Source organism: Leucoraja erinacea, chromosome 14 (assembly GCF_028641065.1).
Source record: "Leucoraja erinacea ecotype New England chromosome 14, Leri_hhj_1, whole genome shotgun sequence".
Taxonomy (NCBI): Eukaryota; Metazoa; Chordata; class Chondrichthyes; order Rajiformes; family Rajidae; genus Leucoraja; species Leucoraja erinaceus.
The window spans coordinates 44,399,794-44,421,371 of NC_073390.1; the positions used below are offsets into that span (position 1 = coordinate 44,399,794).

General features: G+C 41.2%; 1 protein-coding gene across 7 annotated transcripts in view; it reads left to right on the top strand.

Moving 5' to 3' along the window:
- Positions 1-21,578, top strand: part of lekr1 (leucine, glutamate and lysine rich 1) — a 111,252-nt gene that overhangs the window by 22,527 nt on the left and 67,147 nt on the right. The gene's annotated exons all lie outside the window — the stretch shown is intronic.

Genomic DNA, 21,578 nt, shown 5'->3' on the forward strand with positions numbered 1-21,578 from the left:
CTCCTCTTGTTATGAAAGGCCAACATGCCATTAGATTTCTTCAATGCCTGCTGTACCTGCATGCTTACTTTCAGTGACTGATGTACAAGGACACCCAGATCTCATTGTGCTTCCCCTTTTCCTAATTTGACACCATTCAGATAATAATCTGCCTTCCTGTTCTTACCACCAAATTGGATAACCTCACATTTATCCACATTAAACTGCATCTGCCCACTCACCTAACCTGTCCAAGTCACCCTGCAACCTCATACGAAAAAGACATGGCGAAGAATACCCCTTGAGTCTGCGAGAGCAGGGGGCGCAAGATGACTCATCGACAGACCACAAGGCAACAGACCTAGGAACGGAATCGACTATGAGTATTACAACTAGCACAGCAATTGACAGAGCAGCTGCACCGGCAGGACATAAGCTACGAAGTTGTATCTGTGGCTGGGATAAGATAACATCAAAGAAGGGTCTCAAGATCCACCAGGGCAGGAAAAAGTGCCCGAGAGAGCTTGGTGTGGGGCCTCGCATTGACCATTACTTTCTAAGAGGTAGGCCAAATCAGCCGAAACGGGCAAGAACAGCATCAGCCCCAGGGCCCAATGGCATTCCATACAGGCTCCATAAGAACACCCCTGGTGCCCTGAAATACCTTTGGAAGTTAATGAAAGTGGCATGGGGGAAAGGAATCAAACCTAAGGCATGGCGAAGGGCAGGAGGGATCTTAATTCCCAAAGAAAAGAACTCCTCAACCATTAGCCAATTCCGCCAGATCAGCCTTCTGAACGTGGAAGGAAAGATCTTCTTTGGTGTTGTGGCTCAAAAGCTCTCAGCATTTTTGCAGAGCAACAACTTCATTGACACGTCAGTGTAGAAAGCAGGGGTACGTGGTTTCTCAGGATGCCTGGAACATGCAAACGTCATCTGGCACCAGATATAAACTGCCAAGAAGGAAAAGAGAGATCTGCATGTGGTTTTCTTAGATCTTGCCAATGCCTTTGGTTCGGTGCCCCATGAGACTCTGTGGGCAGCTTTTAATTTCTTCCAGGTCCCAGAGGACATCACAAAGCTGGTAAAAGGTTACTTCCAGGACCTCCAGTTCTGCGTCACAACACAGGACTACACCACCGCCTGGCAGCACCTTGAGGTAGGCATAATGGCAGGCTGTACCATTTCTCCTCTGGTTTTCACCATGGCAATGGAGCTCATCATTCGAGCATCACGATGGGTGGTTGGAGGGGAACGCTTGAAGAGTGGGCTGCGTCTTCCTCCAATCAGGGCGCACATGGATGCCATGACCACAATAACAACAACAAAAGCGTGCACCAAACGCCTGCTGGATAAACTCCAGGAAAACATCAAATGGGCACGAATGGAGATTAAACCCAGCAAATCCTGCAGCATTTCCATCGTCAAAGGCCGGCTCACTGACGAAAGGTTCCGCATCAATAATGAGACAATACCAACTGTCCTGGAGAAGCCTGTCAAAAGCCTTGGGCGATGGTACATCGCATACCTCAAGGATGCAGAGCAGGTGGAACAACTCAGGCAGGATACAATCAGTGGCCTCAAGCAAATCATCAACACTGCTCTCCCAGGGAAGCTGAAGCTTTGGTGCCTTCAATTCGGTCTCCTGCCCCGACTCATGTGGCCAATTACCATCTACGAGGTCACTTTATCCCATGTCAAACAGCTGGAGTAAGTAAGTAAGTAAGTAAGCTGGAGAGACTGGTGAACTCACAAGTGAGGAAGTGGCTTGGGCTACCGAGATGCCTCAGCAGCATAGGGCTCTATGGGAATGGAGCCCTCTCACTGCCAGTCTCAAGCCTGGTGGAGGAATACAAATGTGCCAAAGTGAGGCTGGACATGACACTAACGGAATCCCGGGATCCAATAATAAGAGGTGTCGCTCTAACACTAGCAACAGGGAAGAAATGGACTCCAGAGCAGTGGTACTGGACGCAAAATCCGCCCTCCAACACCGGGACATAGTGGGCCATGTCCAACAAGGCCGAGGGGGCTTTGGCCTGGGAGCAATGAAACCTACCTGGCAAAAGGCTACTCCAGCTGAACGTCGGCACCTGGTGGTGGAGGAGGTGCGCCACCAGGACGAAGCAGCCAGGTATGCCAAAGCCATATCCCTAGCCAAACAAGGCCGCTGGATGAGGTGGGATGGCGTTGAGAGGAGGAAGATCACATGGAGAGAGCTGTGGAGCATGGAGTCAAATAAGTTGAGCTTCATTATCATTATCCTTCCCTCTCCCACAAACCTGGGAGAGGATCCAGCCTGCCCCCTGTGTACAGCTCCAGCAAACCTCAAGGACATCCTGGTCGGTTGTAAGACCAGCCTAAAACAAGGGAAATACACCTGGCGACACAACCAGGTGCTGAAGTGTTTGGCAGCTGAACTCCATCAACGCCATGCCTATCAAAGATCTACCACCAACGCTATGCCTATCAATGCCCAGATAACATTCCCGCAAATACCATCCTTCATCCGGGAAGGAGAGAAACGGAGGACTAACCCCTCGCCTCCCAACTCATGCCCACTGAATGCAGCCAGGGACTGGGAAATGCGTGTTGACCTAGGCCAGAGGCTTTTGTTCCCAGTTGAAATCGCAGTTACCAACCTGCGACCAGACCTCGTTCTCTGGTCCAACTGTCGCCGTGTTTTCATCATTGAGCTGACGGTCCCATGGGAGGAGGCTGTGGACGAGGCTTATGGAAGGAAAAAGCTTCGATATTGAAACCTTGCAGCAGAGGAGAGAGGTTGGAGTGTAAGGGTGTGTCCAGTGGAGGTGGGGTGCAGGGGTTTTGTAGCCAGTTCCACCGCAAGGCTCCCGAGGGAAGTAGGAGTCAAAGGGCAGGCACAAAGGAGGGCAATAAAAGAACTTGCCAATGCCACCGAACGGAGCAGTCACTGGTATTGGCTGAAGAGGAAAGATGCTTTCATTCGTTGTCCATTGTTGGGCAAATTCTGTGCACTATTTTTCTTTCTGTTAACATTTTATATCTGTTAAGCATTTTATATTTGTGTATATAATACGAGGTTACGGTATATCGACAATGTTATGACAAAATAAATCAACTTGGGATTTTGGGTTAAGGGTTTCATGATCTGCGTTTTTAAGAATCACACGATTGCACTGCGGTGTAAAATTGGTTGTGAATCATTATAGCTACTTTATTGCAGCCTCATGCATAATGAAAGGTTTGATCATTCTCTTATGCGCATGCAATGCGCACTTGCCTCAAGCATGCAGAGGGGACATAAGTCATGATGTAATTCCCATTTAATACCTCATTGTGAAACTGTAACAAATATACCTTGTATGCCAAAGACAATAAATCAATTCCGAAGAGCAGGAACAAGACCTGCACCTGCCCTACTGAAAGGGATCATTAAGTACGTGCAAGATTGTTAGAGAATCAGTTGGCGCAGAACCTGTCAGCATCAACAACATAGAATTTAGAACTACGACACCTCTGGAGAGTTCAGACTACTTTGTAGATGAAATCTTTAATTTTCTTGAGGAGAGAACATGCACGTTTGTCCATTAATTCTCCAGCATGGGACGGGGGAAGACCGATGCAAGGCCTCTACAACAAAGAAGATAGAAGGAGTAGGAGCTGAAGAGGTCATGTCACGAGGACCTATCCCAAGAGCATTCTGTACTCGATGCTTCTAGAGTATTGCTATCTATTCCAGCAATAATGTATATTGAGCTAAAATTTTTCAAAGGCTGCTACCACTAGAGATCTTGCCTTCTGCATCCAAAACTGTGAACAGCCTTTTGGGCCTTAACTCCTGTGCTAGTAGAGGTGAAAGGAGGAACTGCACGTGCTGGTTAAACCAAAGACAGACACAAAAAGATGGAGTAACTCAGCGGGTCAGGCAGCACCTCTGGAGAAAAGGAATCGGTGACGTTTTGGGTCTGAAGAAGGATCTCGATGTCTGTGCTGAACATGATGCCAAGACCATTTCTTATCTTCCTGTACTAAATCCATCTCCCTCAATTCCCTACATATCCAAAAGCCTGTCCAAAATTCTCTTAAATGGCACTATCGTATCAGCCTTCACCACCAACCTCAGCAGCACGTTCCAAGTACTCACCACCCTCTCGGTTAAATGAAAGTTGCTCCACACATATCCTTTAAACTTTGCCCCTCTCACCTTAAAGCTATGCCCTCTAGTAAGTAATGTTTCCACCCTTGAGAAAAAGGTTCCAACTATCTACTCTATCTCTGTCTCTCATAATTGTATATAATTCTATCAGGTCTCCCTGCAACCTCCAGCATTCCAGAGAAAACACTCCTTTATCTGTCCAACCTCTCCCTGCAGCTATTATCCTTGAATCCAGGCATCATTCTGCTAAATCTCCTCTGCACCCTTTCCAAAGCCTCCACATTCTTCCTTTAATGGGGCGACTGGAACTGTACGCAATATTTCCAAACATCACTTCACCAAAGTCCTTTCAAGTTGCATCATGACTTCTGGACTCTTATCCTCTATGTCCCGACACAGGCAAAAGCACAGGTTGGATATCCTTGCAACCAGGCTTCACACAGAGAAGCAGAGTGTACTAGCCATACCTTGCTTTGGAGCATAAAAGGGCAATGTAACATTGGCTCTAGTCTTATGATGACCACCATCATTGTGCATATCTCACTATTACAAACAATATAACAATTATCCATTATCGCACCAGGCACTTAGTTGCAGTGCAGACACAAGAGTCTCCAGATGCTGAAATGATGATGGAGCAACTGGTTCCTGTCTCACCATTGTCCCTCTACTCTTTATGCTGGCTACTGACCATCGCCCACCTTCACTCTTGATACAGGTTTTAACCTGAAAAGTCAGTTCCTTGTCCTCCACAGATTCTGCACAACCCACTGAGCTCCTCCAGCAAATTGTTTGTGGTACTCGGTTGCACTGACTGTGAGGGCATGCTGACAGCCAGGTGGTTTGAAATGAGGGACAACTTACTTCTGATAGCCGCTCCACCTTCTGTGAAGCACATCAATTTAGAAAAAAATCTCCACAACTACTTAGGTACTATGAAGGATCTTTAGGTTATTTAGCAGTTCACATTGCATTGCCATTCGTGTTATCCACTGAACTTACATTGCAGTCCAGCATTAATCAATATCTACAGCGCGTGACATATACCAACCAGCTAGAAGCAGCTAGTCTCAGTTCGCTTCCTAATAGGTGGACAAAGCTTTATCTATACCACCAAGAATTGATATTGTCATCCTTTGTATCAATTAAATGAGTGATCACGTCACCCAACCTCCTCCTTGGGAAATATATATTCCCTTTCCTGCATGCACACATTTACCATTTACCAAGTAGCATATTATGTTAGGAAGGTGATGCTTTATCATCATTAGGAGCAAATAGAGATGAGCAAAAGATGCCGACTTCACAGTAGTTCTTGCCGGCCATCCAAACGTGATAAGGAATTAAAAAAGTGAAGGTAGACAAAAATGTTGGAGAAACTCAGCGGGTGATGCAGCATCTATGGAGCAAAGAAATAGATGAAGTTTCAGGTCGAGACCCTTCTTCAATCTCAACCCAAAACATCACCTATTCCTTCGCTCCATAGATGCTGCCTCACCCGCTGAGTTTTTCCAGCATTTTTGTCTACCTTCAATTTTTCCAGCATCTGCAGTTCTTAATTAAAAAAAATGAAATGCTTAACAGGTACACACAGTGATGCTATCCCAATTTCTTTGTATGTAGTGTATATAAAGTGAATCTGTGAATAATGCAGTTGTCCTAAATATGCAAGTACGTAATGGGTCATATGATCATTAAGTACACATATTAATCACTGTAGATTGACAATTCTGGCTACTTTCTGCCAATTATTCTAGTACTGGTTCTTTTTGGTCATGCAGCACATATTTTCGAGTGGCCACCTCTTTGCAAGGATGTTGAGCTCAGCCCTGTCTATCCATTTGATTCTTAATAGGCTACCTCTAATGAGTTCCAGTAGAGGCTGTAGACAAGTATCATCTCTCCATTAGATTCACAAAAATGAAGTATATTGCCAAAGGATAGTTTCAGCTTGTATATGGGACTCATGAAATTATTTTCAGTTAGTGTGTGCAATGCAAAAAAAAAAAATCACCATTTGTGCCTCTTAACAGTTTGTACAATGTGTATTAATTAATATTTTATGTGAGCAATGTTGAACAGATTGGCATAGGTCTTTTGTACAATACCTTTGTGCTGGTTATTTTACTGTAAAAGAATGTCCAGGCCCTAATCTATTCTTGCCAAGAAAGATTATATCTTCATTTTCTATTGCTTCTTTCTTATCTACAAAAAATCTCTTTTTTAAAAAGAGATATAACAGTTTGCAACAATTGAGAAGTTAGGTGCAAAGACGTCCTTCTGCAGTAGTACAGGGCCCTGGTGAGACCACACCTGGAGTGTTGTGTGCAGTTTTGGTCTCCTAATTTGAGGAAGGACATTCTTGCTATTGAGGGAGCGCAGCAAAGATTCATGAGGTTAATTCCCAGGATGGTGGGATTGTCATATGAGGAGCTACTGGGCTTGTGTTCACTGGAATTTAGATGGGAGGGGATCTTATAAAATATAAATTATTAAGGGATTGGACACGCTAGATGCAGGAAACATGTTCCCGATGTTGGGGGAGTCCAGAAGCAGGGGCCACAGTTTAAGAATAAGAGGTAGGCCATTTAGAACTGAGATGAAGAAAAACCTTTGCACACAGAGAGTTGTGAATCTGTGGAATTCTCTGCCTCACAAGGCAGTGGAGGCCGATTCACTGGATGCATTCAAAAGAGAGTTAGATGGAGCTCTTAGGGCAAGCATAGGATATGGGGAAAAGGCAGGAAAGGGGTACTGATTGTGGATGATCAGCCATGATCACATTAAATGGCAGTGCTGGCTCGAAGGGCCGACTGGCCTACTCCTGCACCTATTGTCTATGTATCTAGACCCATGATACTGAAGTGTTAACCATCAGATCTGAATATTTGGAATAGAAGTTAAAAAGAATTTTGGCTGAAGTACTTTAGTTGTGAAAGGTTGGTTGGTTGCTTCTAGACAGCAGTTTTGGGAGCCAGTATGTACAACATCTAAGCTTGTTTGTTCAGAAAGAAAAGGAGTGACAGCTTGTAAGAACAGAGTGTTCTTTTCATCATCAGCCTGGTTTAAGTTGTCCCTTGTACTTGATTTTTATTCGCAGATTTTTATTCACAGAATAAAATCACTTGACGTTCTCTTTTTTTGTAGCATTAAATGGTATAATTTCAGAAAAACAATCTTTGGATGATACAAGGGAAAAGATATGGTTGGGTTAGGTTTCTAGGAAGGTTGCTTTCATAAATTGTGGCTGGGAGATTGATGCGTTTTACATTTGGAAATACCATCATTTAAGTCCTTAAATAGAAGTGGACTAGATCAATGTTAAGCCAGTATCTCGTCATTTTTCTGCATATTGATTTTCCTATTTCATTTCTGTAAAGAGGTGCCACAAAGAGGTCAAATGTAAACATTCAACCAATTGCCCCAGTGTTCATAACTATATATTTGTGATTTGGGCATTTTGTAAGTTTGGGAATGAGTTGACTGTATCTTCCTGATTTGTCAGATCTGGAAAGGAAAATAGAAGGATTTTATATTTCAAAAATAACATAAGAGAAGTTGCCTTTTAGCCTCTTGAACTTCTTCAATTTTTAAAGTGTTTATATATACCTCAACTTAATTTACTGACCTTGACTTCAGATTCCTTAGTATCCCTAGATAGGAAAGAAAGAACCAGGTCACACATTTAAAATTGTTAATTTATTCTTAATTTTCTACATTTTAAGGGAGAGAGTTCCATGCTTCCCCACGTTCATATTTGCCAACTTCTTTCTTGAATTAACTTAATCCAATCGATGGCAATTTCTCACGGTGCCGGATTTTCCAGACAGCTCAAAATGGTGCTAACTATGGTTTCAATTCCTTATTGAAATATAAATGCCTTAATCAAATCCCTTCTCTCCTTCTATAGAAATATCTTATCTTATAGAAACTTACAAAATTCTTAAGGCGTTGGACAGGCTAAATGCAGGAAGATTGTTTCCGATGTTGGGGAAGTCCAGGACAAGGGATCACAGATTAAAGCTAGAGGGGAAATCCTTTGGGACCGAGATGAGAAAAACTTTTTTCACACAGAGAGTGGTGAATCTCTGGAACTCTCTGCCACAGAAGGTAGTTGAGGCCAGTTCATTGGCTATATTTAAGAGGGAGTTAAATGTATATTTGGCCCTTGTGGCTAAAGGGATCAGGGGGTATGGAGAGAAGGCAAGTACAGGATACTGAGTTGGATGATCAGCCATGATCATATTGAATGGCGGTGCAGGCTCGAAGGGCCGAATGGCCTACTCCTGCACCTATTTTCTATGTTTCTATGTTCCAGAGGTAACCACCCTGGTTTTTGTTATCTCTCTTCATAAATTAACCCTTGAAGTCTTGGTAACAATCTGGTGGATCTCTGCCAATGCCCTTTCCAAGGTCATGTCTGTTTTTAATTGTAGTGCAAAGTGGATGTGACTAACATGGGGTTTTGCCTTGCAGTTACAAAGTTCTCTCCCCTTTATATCCTTGTACTTTTTTGTAATTATGTTTTTATATACAACAAAATTTGGATCTAGCTATTTTTCCTATATACGTTCCTTAACAAACCTTAGTCATATCCTCAACATTTCAATCGTTTTTTGGATATGATCTACATTTTTATAGTTCTGCGTTAATTCAATCTAATCATTTCAAATTCCTCTGAATCTTCAATCACTTTTCTTTTAATTATGGATTGCATTAAATTCACCTCAATGTGACAAAATGGTTACTTTCAATTTTGTTCAAAAATGAAGTGGCATTTGAAATTTTACTATTTAATGGGATTGTTTCTGAATTAGGAAAGCATTAGAAGCTGGTGCCAAAAGTGCCTGCACTTTCCAAACCTATTTAGTAGGTGGAAATTAGACATTTGGAAATTTGTAGTAGTGCCATTATTTTTTCCAAATATTGTTTCTTTTCTGGACTTACCTTGGTAACTGCTATTCCGTGATTCATTATTTGTTTCCTTCGAATGTCAGACACAATATATATTATAGGCTAGAAATTGGATTCTTTCTTTTAATGCAGTTGCAGCAAGATTATAGGTCATCCTAATGCTGCTTGTGAAAGTCGGATGCAGTTTGAGATCTCTAATTATGAAGTTTGCAGAAAAACATTGTTAAGGTTCGCTGTGCTGAAACTAACATTTCGGTGTGAGTATTCTTATTGATGTGTCGCAAGTTCTTGTAGCTGTCAGCTTTCATTTCTTTAGGGAACCTACCGTATGATGCCAGAAAGACTCTCCCAGCCATTGGAATGCTGTTCCTGAACGAACAATGGGAGAAAGGGTGGGGGAGTTTTTCCCAGGAGTCAGTTTAACCTGGGTGGCAAGTGCATGAACAATGCCGACAGGGGGCACGTTCTTGTGCTTGAAGGCCACAGCCCTCTGTGGCCTTCATGGAGGTTACTGGGGAGTCTATTAATGCTGAAAGAAATTAACTTTAGTTAAAAAAAAGTATTGTAGAAATTAATTGTACTGAAAGGTGAACATTTCTAGTATCTGATGATTGACATCTCAAAGATAGGACAGAGATGTCTTTGTAAATAATGGATGCACTTCCAAATATCCCAAATATTCTAAACTGGTTCCCACAGTAAAACAGGAATGCAGCAAATATAATCTCATGACTTAAAATGGAGGGAGTGAGAAAAGGACAAACTACCGATCAGTTACCCTGATGTCAGCAGTTGGGAAAACACCAGAATCTGTAATTAATGAAGTACAGATGATCCCCACATTTTGTCAGTTCAGGGAACAGATATTGGCTTTAGAGAATTCACAAATCTCTACCAGAGAATCTGGGATGCTAAGTACAAATTTGCTCTTACAAAATTTGATGTGAAAATGTAAATAAATAAATACAGCTGAGGCAGGGAGTATCTCAATTTTTAAGAAGCATTTAGATAGGTACATGGATGGGATGGGTTTACAGGTATATGGGCCAAACACAGGCAGGTAGGAATAGTGCAGATGGGGCATGTTGTTCGGCTTGGGAAAGTTGGGCCAAAGGGCCTTTTCCATACTGTATTACTATGACGTTTAAGACAAAATTTCCATTTGGTGTGCCTTTCAAAAGGTCTCACGAAGAGACTGTTAGTACAGTTATAGCACGTGTGATTAGGGTAATATGTTGTTGTAGTTTGAGAACTGTTTACTGGACTGACAATAGAAAGTAGAAATAAATGGGTCTTTTGATTGGGAGGCTGTGACTGGAGGCATGTTACAGTGATCAGCGCTAGCATTGCAGTTGTTCAACGTCTGTATCAGTGAAATGGATGAGGGCGTCCATTGTAAAATATGATGATGATACAGACCCTTGTGGTAGTGTGGGCTGTGAGGAGAATGCACAGTGGCTTCAGAGGGATATCATCGTCATCATCATCATCGTTGAAAACATTAACAGGCACGGTGCCTTACAATGCCGTGTACGACAGTGATCGCAACTTCTACTGAAGTGTGGATGGACGTCGGCTCACTAGGAGCTCATCCACCCCTTGACAGGTCTTGTTCTTGGTCCTGCTGGGGGTCCACAGCCCTCTCCTCACCTGGAAAACCAGGTGGGGGAGATGGTTTAGTCTCCGACTATCCGACATGGAGCAGGTAGCACGGGATTACATGGTACCACTGGCGGGGGGGAACTACCCCCGACCTGACAGGATAAATGAGTAGGCAAGGAAAGAAGAAATTGTGGACAATTGTGACGTCATCCAATTTTGGTGGAATAAATGGAAATGGTAAAAGATTGATAGATGTTTGTGTTCAGAATGGCCACAATTAAAAAAAAAAAGGATCCCATCAAGTCTATGTCGATTCATGGGGCAATCTCATTAATCCCATGTATTTTGCTGTAACCCAGGCACTGGAGTTGTAAGCAAGCATCACTACCCACTGTCCCATCCTGGATGTCTATGCGCATCAATGACTGACACTAAATATGCAGGTACGTCAAGTGATTAGGAAAGGAAATGTAATGGTGAATCTTAATGCAAGAGGTTTTTGGGTACAAGAGTAACAATGTCACATTGGAATTTATATTTTCCCAGTTGTGAGAAAACATGAAAATAATATTGACGCTCCTCCATTTCTCATTTCTTTTTTTCCACCAAATTAGATGAACTAATTTTTCACATGATCTTCCACCTGACATTTCCTTGAATATAAACACTGACCTGGCCTCTCTTCCTAAGGAAGGATAAACTTGTGATAGAGGAAGTGCAACAAAACAGCACCATATTGATTCCTGGGACAGTGAAGGGTGGTTGTCCAATGAGGAAAGTTTAAGTAGATTGTGTTTATACCCATTTGGGCTCAGAGGAATGAGAGATAGTCCAGGCTGGCGTATCTAAAACAAAGCTTCAAAATAAGGCATGAGTTATTGGGGTCGACTGAAATGAGAAGATATGTGAAGAGTGATGTGGCAGTACAGTTGTTGCCTTAAAGCACCAAAGACCCAGGTTCCATCCTGACTACAGCCTCTGTAAATTTACCCTAGTGTGTAGGATAGAACTAGTGTGAGCAGGTGATCACTGGTCGGCACAGATTTGTTGGGCTGAAGAGCCTGTTTCCATGCTATATCTCTAAACTAAAACAAACGGTTTTTTTACTTGGAGGTTAATGAATCTTTGGAATTTTATCTAAGTGGTTTGATGTATGTTTAGTTGCTGAACATATTCAAAGCATGGTTCTGATTACCAATCATCTTTCCTGATAATAATGGTGTGAAAAATAGCTGTGAGCTTGCCCCCATTTTGCTCTCAGTAAGATGTTCCATGCAATGTTGTCTGATGTCTCTACCCTGTTAAACCTTAGGACAGATGGTGCTCATTTTAGCTTAAGGAGACTCACAGCCAAAACCAAAATACAAGAAACCACCTTATTCCTCATAATTAAGTCATTCCTCTTTGCCGATGACTGTACAGTCAATGAAAGCTCAGAAGCTGACATGCAGGAAAGCTTGTACAAATCCGTCAGCCTCTGCGACAATCTTGGCCTCATAATTAGCACAAAGAAAACAGAAGATATGCACCAAACACCTCACATTCTGAACCAAACATCCTTGTGAGCGGTCAGAGGAATTGAGTAGTGAACAAGTACATATACCTTGGCAGTACACTCTCAAGATCAATCAACATTGATAACAACACGTGGCAAAAGCCAGTTTTGCTTTTGGAAAACTGAGAAGTAAAGTGTGGGAACAAAGAGGAATCAGCCTAAAGAACAAGCTGACGATGTATTGTGCTGTTGTCATACCCACTTAACTGCATGTCTATGAGACATGGACTGTGTACAGTTTAACCACTTCCACGCGAGCTGCCTGTGCAGAATACCTCACATCAAGTGGCAAGACAAGGTTCCAGACACACAGATTCTGTCCCAAACAAACTGCCTCACCATTTACACAATATTGAAAGAGTCACAGAATAGGTGGGCAGGACATGACAGAAGAATGACAATGACCCAATAGCAATGGAGGTACATTATGAATAACAACAATATTCAAGGCAGAGTGTCGATATTGTGGGAGACAAAGGATGTTCATATTTCCTGTATTTCCAGGAGCATTGTAGTGAGGTAGAGGACCAGCAGTGACCTTATCAAATGTCAGAAAGGGCATGGGGGACGTAATGCCCAATTCCTTCTATTTTTTATTATCTGATATTTTTTAATTTCTCCATCTGGGAAAGCCTACAATGCTGGCAATGCCTGTCGTGCCTTTGTGAGATTAAATTTGATCTGGCACTTCTGGTTATGATGTTCTGCAGTTCACAGACATTTTGTGCATAGGATATGCACTGATCGATGTGATTTGATATGCTGTACTCAGCTTGTATGTTGCTAGCTGAAATTATGTCATATTTTTCTGGTTAAAAAATGTATTGATCTCTCTCACATGGAACCATATTTTGCACTGAACAATGTATCCTTTGAGGACTGAAGAGAGAGGATTTTCAGATATTTTTTGTACTCTTTAATCTGCGTTAGTTGGAGCCATGTAGAGCAGAGTGGGGTTAAAGTGGACTAATAACTCAAAATCAATGTTATTTGGAGAATTTACAAATGGATGTTACAAGTTTGACCAGCTTGTACATTTTATATTGTGTCAAGAGGACAATTACTCTGATGCACACATTGTAATAACATTTAAAATGTTTGGTTCTCAATGTTCATTTCCTAATGAGAATAGATTGTATATTACTGGTTTTTCTTTTAATGTTGGCAATTATTAATTTTCAGGTTCAATGGCACATTAAGCTAAGGGCAAATCCAGTTTGTGGTTTGAATTTCTTAATATAAAACAGAGGTACTGTTTCATAATGATAATAAATCAGTAACTTTTGATTGTGAATACCATCAACGTTTCCATGGTCTTGATTCTTATAATTAATTGATAGCAAATCAATATTTTACAGAAATCCCACATAATTTTTAAGATTTGAAAAGTGGGATTTGAAACGCTAACTATTTGTAGTGACAACATATTTTAAAATATAAATAGACAAGACAAATAATGACATTTTAAAAAGTAAATGTTAGGAATTGCAATGATAATTGTAAGAATTATTTCTGGACCAGTAATGTGCTGATTGATAATGTATAACACAACATTTTGAGATGCAATGTTCTAGATGTTTACTGGTATGGGGTTGCAATTGGCAAGAGGAGGATTTATATATTTATGGACTTTAAGGTTTTTTGAAACACATTCCCCATTTGGAAGCCAGCCTGATTGGTGGGCTTTGCTCGGTCTTTAGTGGGAACCACATTGGAGGAGATCACAGCCAGGAGTGGGGTTGCGGCAGGAGCTGAGTGGTAGTTTCCACTCAGTGCAATGTGGTTTCATTAGTCAGGGATTAATCTTGGATTGGGTGGAGTTGATCGTGGAAAGATGAGGGGACAGTTGGCAGTAGTTGGCAGTCCTTGAGAGTTGGATTATTGATCCAGTGGAGGAGTGACAAAAACGTTTGTTTGGGGGCCGTGGGGAGATCACTCTGCTGCTGTTCCGGAGCCATCGGGCCTCTCATCCTACTGCCCTGTATTAAAACTGTGAGGAGAGATAAAGCCTGAAGAAGGGTCTCGAGCCGAAACGTCACCCATTCATTCCTTCTCTCCAGCCATGCTGCCTGTCCGCTGAGTTACTCCAGCATTTTATGTCTATCTGAAGTCTGATTAAAGTAGTTTCAGCTTCTGTGAATTACTGAATTTCCATCTGTGTCGTTTGAAGCGGATTGGACTTGATAATTTATGTATATTAACTCTTATCAATTTTGGGGGTTAAAGCAATGTCCTTCAGCTTTAACTTCTTTCACTGTAGTTATTAATAGGAAAACCCCAAAACTGTAAGTTTTGCTTTTGTAAATGATCACTACATGCTAATGAGAGCACCTCATGAATCATTGAAGATTAATATGTAGGGAGTGCAGCAAAGGCTCATTACATTGAGATAGTGAGAGGTTAATTCATTATGCAGGTTAGTTGCAGGGATGATGTTTCCTTTGCCAGAGGTAGCCTGAAACGAGAGTCACCATCTCAAATTAGGGGTCACCATGACAAACAAGGAGAACATGAGAACTCTCCATTGACTATCAAAGGTAGCATTGTATCCAGATTGCTGGATGAGGCATCAGCTCACCACTGTGCCACTTCAAGTATTTCACTATCCACCATATCTATCCTTATAATTTTGACCACATCTATCATGTCCCCTCTCAGCCTCCTCTGCTCCCTGAAAAGCAAACCCAGCCTAAACGCTCTCTCTGGGAATCTTTGGGCTATGTCTGCTCAACGTGGAGAAGGAGCATTCAGGGTGATATTCAGAATCTCAATTCAATCATTAGGAACACATTGAGGTCAGGATAAATAATGGGAAGGGTTACACCACCTCACAAGCTTCTCACTGCTTTGCCTGTCAGACAGCTCCTGCCACATTTGTGGAAGCGTCTGCACTTCCAACATTAGTCTCATCAATCACCTATGGAACTCACAAAACCGAAGTGAAAGCAAGTAATCTTTGATCCAGAGTGAGAATGCCCCAAAAGATACATGTTTTTAAAGGTTGTGATTTAAAGTATTGTTGGTTTATGAATCTATTAAATCAAAATTGCTTACTATTTTTCAAATCATTCAAGAGGTACTAGGGGTTTCTGATATTCTGCAAATTCTGTTTGTAATTTTCAATCCATTTTTTTTAAAAGTCATTCCATTTAAAAAAATCAAAGCTGAGAAAAAGAGTTTGGTTTAAAGGCAAGCAGGAGTTTTAGATTCTAGAACGATTGGGCTTCTAATTGAGTTTGCACTGATCTCTTGTGGTTATGACATTATTTTAGTGGCCTTAATTTCCCTAAAGCTTCAGAATTTAAATTTGTTAAATCTTTTTCAAAATAGCTTGTTGACGATCACGTCCAAATATACGAGACTGAAAAAGATCACCTTGCACAGTTTATCACTGATAACGCCAAAATTATTCCATCCTTCTGTACAACTTAATTAATAGAGACCCAACTTATGATTTTGCAGTGTTTCATATAAATTTGTCACATTCTTTACCATCATTTTGTTTGCTGTTATCTCAGAGACCAATAGTGTTAAAAGTAATCAAATAATGTTTTCCATAAACTAATGACCTTCATTTTAACAATTTATGCCCAATATGTGCCATTTATTTGCTCTGACACCCAACAATTTTTTTAAGTAAACGGAAGTTTAAAAAAAAGTACAATTTATTTTTTATTAATTAGTTAAAGAAAAAATTAGAATAAATATATTTGAGAAATATTTCCATTTCACTTAGAGTGATAGTGTGGAAACTTTGGCCCAACTCGTCCACACCGGCTAACAATGTCCCAGCTTGTCCCTCTCGCCTGCGCTTGGTGCATATCCCTCCAAACCTGTCCTATCCATGTACCTGTCTAACTGTTTCTTAAACAATGGGATAGTCCCAGCTTCAACTACGTCCTCTGGCAGCTTGCTTCATACACCCACCACCCTTCATGTGAGAAAGTTACCCCTTGGATTCGTATTAAATCCTTTCCCCTTCATCTTGGTCCTCGATTCCCCTACTCTGGGCAAGAGACTGTGCATCTACCCGATCTATTCCAATCATGATTTTGTATATCCTCCTTTGCTCCATGGAATAGAGTCCCAGCCTACTCAACCTCTCCCGATAGCACCTCGAGCAGGTGCTTCAATATTCTGTGATCTATATTGCAAGTATTGTGTAATCTATACGGCAAGTATTGTTCACTTGTTCATTGCCAAATGCAACCACAATTAAGGATGACCAGATGCTCAATTTTCCAGAAAAAGTCTGCATATCAAATAGATACCATTAGATTCTTAGAAATAATCCTTCCTTTGACGACATGCAATAATAATCACCACCAGCATGTGTTCTATTCGAGCACAATATTTAATGTAAATTATTCATTGCAAATATCCTTTTAATCAAAATGAAGGATGACGGTTGACAGTTGTCAAGAAGTGAACATTTTCTTCTTTTCTAAAATGCCAGTACAAACTCAATACATTACGTATGACATATTGAAACAGAAGCCTTGCTTTATATTTATGGACTCTAGGGTATTCTGTAAGTAGTTTTGGTGGGAGGGAAGTTTTAATATTGTGTTTCTTTCCTCCCTTTTTCAGTTAATGCGTCAGCTCAGTTTAATGATTTTGTTTATCGTGAGGGGATTGTGTGACTTGTTGTGGGAAGCCAATCATAGCACCTGCGCAATTGGGTTCATTCCATACGTGCAGTGATGTTAACTATTCTGGAACCATTACTTTATTTCCTCAGTGTTATGGAAACGTTTTGTAATTGGGCTGAAAATTAATTTAATTCATTAAAGAAAGCAAGGACTCTGAACGCAACTGCCATCATGGGAAGAAAATATTGTGTTATCGACATCAGATGTTATCCTCCAAGAATAACTAAAAAATATATAGATGGTTCAGTGGTAATATTTTGTTCATTAATAGCAAAAGGTTTACGTCAGATCTGAGATGTTGAAGATCTAGAATGCCTTAGTCTGTGATTCACAAAAGGCAGGAACATTACAGAGTCTTTTACCCAGAGTAGGGGAATCAAGAACCAGGGGACACAGGTTTAAGGTAAGGTAATAATGATGTGTTAGTGACAGGGTGTCCAAACTCTGTTTCTGGCAATATTTTCAACCCAATAGACCTAAATCTTAACTGTCAGTGTCTCGCAGTAAAATAAGTTATTAATACCACTGAAAACTGAAATGGAATGTTATTTAAAGGTCAAAGACAGAGTTCTATACAACCCTCCGCAAAACAAGCCACAAGTCGACGGACTTCAGTTGGCATCCTGGTCATCACTGCCCCAGGGTGATGTCAGGAAGTTCCTCACAATGAAGTAGCCAGAAATAGAGTCTTACAGCATGGAAACAGACTCTTTGGTTCAAGTTGTCCACGCCGTCCAAGACGTTCCATCTAAGGTAGTCCCATTAGCCTGCATTTAACCCATATCTCTTGAAACCTTTCCCATCCATATACCTGCCCCCAATGTCTTTTAAATGTTGTTATTGTCCCTGCCTCCACTACCTCTGGCAGCTCGTTCCATTTACCCACCAACCTCTGTTCCACACCTTAAACCTATGCCCTTTAGTTCTTGATATCCCTGCCTTGGGAAATAGGTTCTGTGCATTCATCCTATTTATTTCTCATGATTTTATTCACCTTTGTATTCACCCCTCAGCCTCCTGTACTCCAACCAATAAAGTCCTAGCTTACCCATTCTCTCTTTATAGGTTAGGCACTTGAATCCTGGCAACAACCTCATAAATCGTCTCTGCACTCTTTCCAGTTCAGTGGCATATTTTTTATAGCAGGAGGACTAACACTGAACACAATACTCCAAATGCAGCCTCACCAACGTCTTGTACAACTGTAACAAGCTCAATATCCTAACTGATGAAGGCCAGCTTGCCAACAGCCTTTATCACTGAGCTATCTTCCTGTGATGCCACTTTCAGGGAACTGTGTACATACCTCCTGGATCCCACTACACTTATACACTACCAGAGACCTACCATTCACTGTGAAGGCCTCCCTGGTTTGACTTCCCGAAATGCACACTGATACAAATTAAACTCCATTAGCCATTTCGTGGCCCACTTGCCCTTCTGATCGAGATCCCATTGTAATACTTGATAACCATCTTCAATCTACAATGCCACCTGTTTTAGTGTCATCTACAAATGTATTAATCATGCCTCATCCAAATCATTGCTATAGAGATGACAAACAGCAAAGCCCCAGCACTGATCTGTATGGTACACCACTAGTCACGGGCATCTGATCTGAAAAACAATCTTCCACCCTCTGGTTCCTAATATGAAGCCAACTCTGTATCCAGTTAGCTGGCTCTCCCTGGATCCTATGCGATTTATATGCCAGCAGAATTCCTGCAAAAAGCAAAATGTTGCCATGTTCATCAGCTCATAAAGAAATCAAAATTAAAGAAATGCCACCCAGAGATGAGAGCCAGCATTTCAGAAGCCTTACAGTATGTGCAGGCAAATCCTCCTTCCAAGTATGAATGAAAAAAGTTATATTTGTCAAAGGAAATAAAAGGTTTATTTTCTCACTGGTTGAGTTTTGTTGTCTTTTTGCAATCCGGCAATGAGCTGCAGTGCCATACGTGGCATGTTTTAGCAGAGTCAGCCTGCAAAAGTTTCTCAGATTGAGGTGACCCTGACTTGTTCTGTGCAAGCAGTGGAGGCACTTGACTTGTTTCCTGCAGGGAGCTTTTCTCGCACATTGCTGGCAATTATTGTCCATCCAAATCCTCCCAATTAAGAGTCATCCAGACGTCACAGGTGACTGTGCGTGGAATGACAGAGAAGATATTGGTGGAGATGAACTGACAGCCCCAGATATAACAGTAGCATCAGGAAGCACTATTGGTTTCTCAGCCAGTAAAATACTGTTGAATTATAATCATTGTAATGATAATGATAAGCACAACAGTCAAAGTCTACAAATCAATGTCCCATGGCCACACCAAAATACTTGCCCAAATAGTTTATTTCAAAGTCATTGATTGAGAGGGGTGTTTTGGCTGGGTCATTGGGAACATTCCTCGTGTTTCCTTGAAGAATGCTATGTATCCATCTGTCGGCCGATTTATCATTGCACTCAGCCAAAGATTCCTGATTTAACAGGGAGTGGTGGACACAATTACAATCAGATTATGTGGCTGTGGGCGAATGGGAAAAAAAAGCCAATTGTCACGGAAGCAAACTAAAATGTACTAATGAGCAGGATTTTTAACATGTTTTTAACTTTGAGTTTGCTGAAGTATTGATCTATCCAGAACAGATTTACTGGTTGGGGCTCTTCACATTAAAACAATAATATTTTGTATTATGGAGGTGTTGATGGATGTGCGAGGAAGAGATTTACTTATGGGCCTCTGAGCTGCAAGAGAGTTTCTGGAAGCAAAATGTGCTGCATGTATGTTTGGCTGACCCCGGGGTTGAGCAGACCTTTGAAGGCAAGCAGTTTTCTAATTACTTTGGGAATGCTTAAAAGCCAAACAAATCCGACATAAATTGAATCAATATTTTCAAGTAAATTAATATTTTTTTTAATCTAGGTCCATTAATTTCCTTGACTAAAAGCAGTTTGATATTCCACATGCAGCTTGTACTAAGCTCAATGGGGTTTTTTTGAATGATGGGGTTTTAAGGAGTACGCTGGCTCTTGGAGGTTCCATCAAGAACAATAACAAACTGCTGGAGTAACTCAGCAGGTCAGGCAAAATCTGTGGAGTGAAAGGATAGGCAACATTTTGGGTCGGGATCTTTGTTCAGACTCATTGGGATAATGTTATGAAGACGAGGGTAATTATTCAAGATTTCTAGGTAAGGAGGAGTAGATTCAAATACATGGTACATGGAAAGGTGGCTGGTAGTGGATTTAGGGCTAATGGTATAGAAATAATCAGCATCTCATCGGCACACATGCACTTAAACCTAATGCTGAAGTGAAATAATAATAGAAAATGGTGAAAATATTCACTGGATGAAAAATTTATAAAGGCCATCGACCTGACAGAAAAATGTTTCTTCATTAATACTGCCAGTTCTGCAGCTTTTACTTTTGGATATTGAATCCATTGGGCGGCATCCAAGTGGCAACAAATAAATATGGAACTGGAGGACCCATAAATATATATTATTTTCTATCGGGGGGGGGTCACCGTGCATGGAATGAAAAGAAGAAACTGGTATAGATGGAACTGACTGTCCCATATCCAACAATAACATCAAGTAGTGCCATGAAATTGGATAAAGGAAGAGAGCTAGTGGAGGACAACATGACAAACTAATCAAATGCAGATGAGAGCATCAGAAGAAACCAAATATCAAAATAAGTCCATAAGTTTTACGGGGTGGCACAATACTGTTTGTTGAGGAATTGTGCCAAGAAATGTGTCCTTACAACACCCAAAACACAGGCTTTATGAAGATAATAATTGGATTAATATAACATGCCCCAATGTTGCACTTATTCCAATGTGAGCTAATGCCAATAAGGTTGCACTTTATGCGAGATGATTTGTGAACCCCAACGCTTTTTTATTGGTGTCCAGCTCACCCAAAGGCGATAGAGTCCAAACTCTGTTTCTGGCAACATTTTCAACCACATTGAGTGACCAAATTTATAATTGTCGTTGTCTCACGGAAAGCAAAGTTATTAATATCACTGAAAACTGAAGTGGAATGTTCTTTAAAGGTTAAAGGCAGAGTGGTACACAGCCCTCTCAAAGACAAACCACAAGTAAACTGACTTAAATTGGCACCCTAGTCATCACCTGCGTGGGGCGGTTTCAGGATGTTGCTCGTAATGAAGTGACCAGAAATACCAGCAGAAATCCTACATAAAGCAAAAAGTGTTTGATCACGATGTCATAAAGAAATATATGCCTAGAGGAATGTTACCTAATGAAACAGGTGGCATTTGTGACAGCAAATTATCATTGAGTCACCAGGGTGGGCATAATTGTCCTCGATGAACGGCCACAATTTCAGAAGCATCGTGTGCAGTTAAATCCTCCTTCCAAGTACGAATGCAAAAGTTGCATTTGTCAAAAAAAAGCTCCTCACCTCACTGATTGAGTTTTCTTGACTTGAGCAATGTGGCACTGAGCTACACTGTCCTCCAGTATGTGACATATTTTAGCAGAGTCAGCCGGCAATGTTTGCCAGATTGAGGTGACCCTGACTTGTTCCACGTAAACAGTGCAGACACTTGACTGTTTCCTGCAGGGAGTTTTTCAAGCACATTGCTGACAATTATTGTCTATCTCAATCGTCCCAATTAAGAGACATTGATGGTCCAGTAATCACATACAGCCCTGGATGATTAAAGGAAGCTGATTTTTTTTCTCTGAAGGACAAGAACAAATCAGATAAG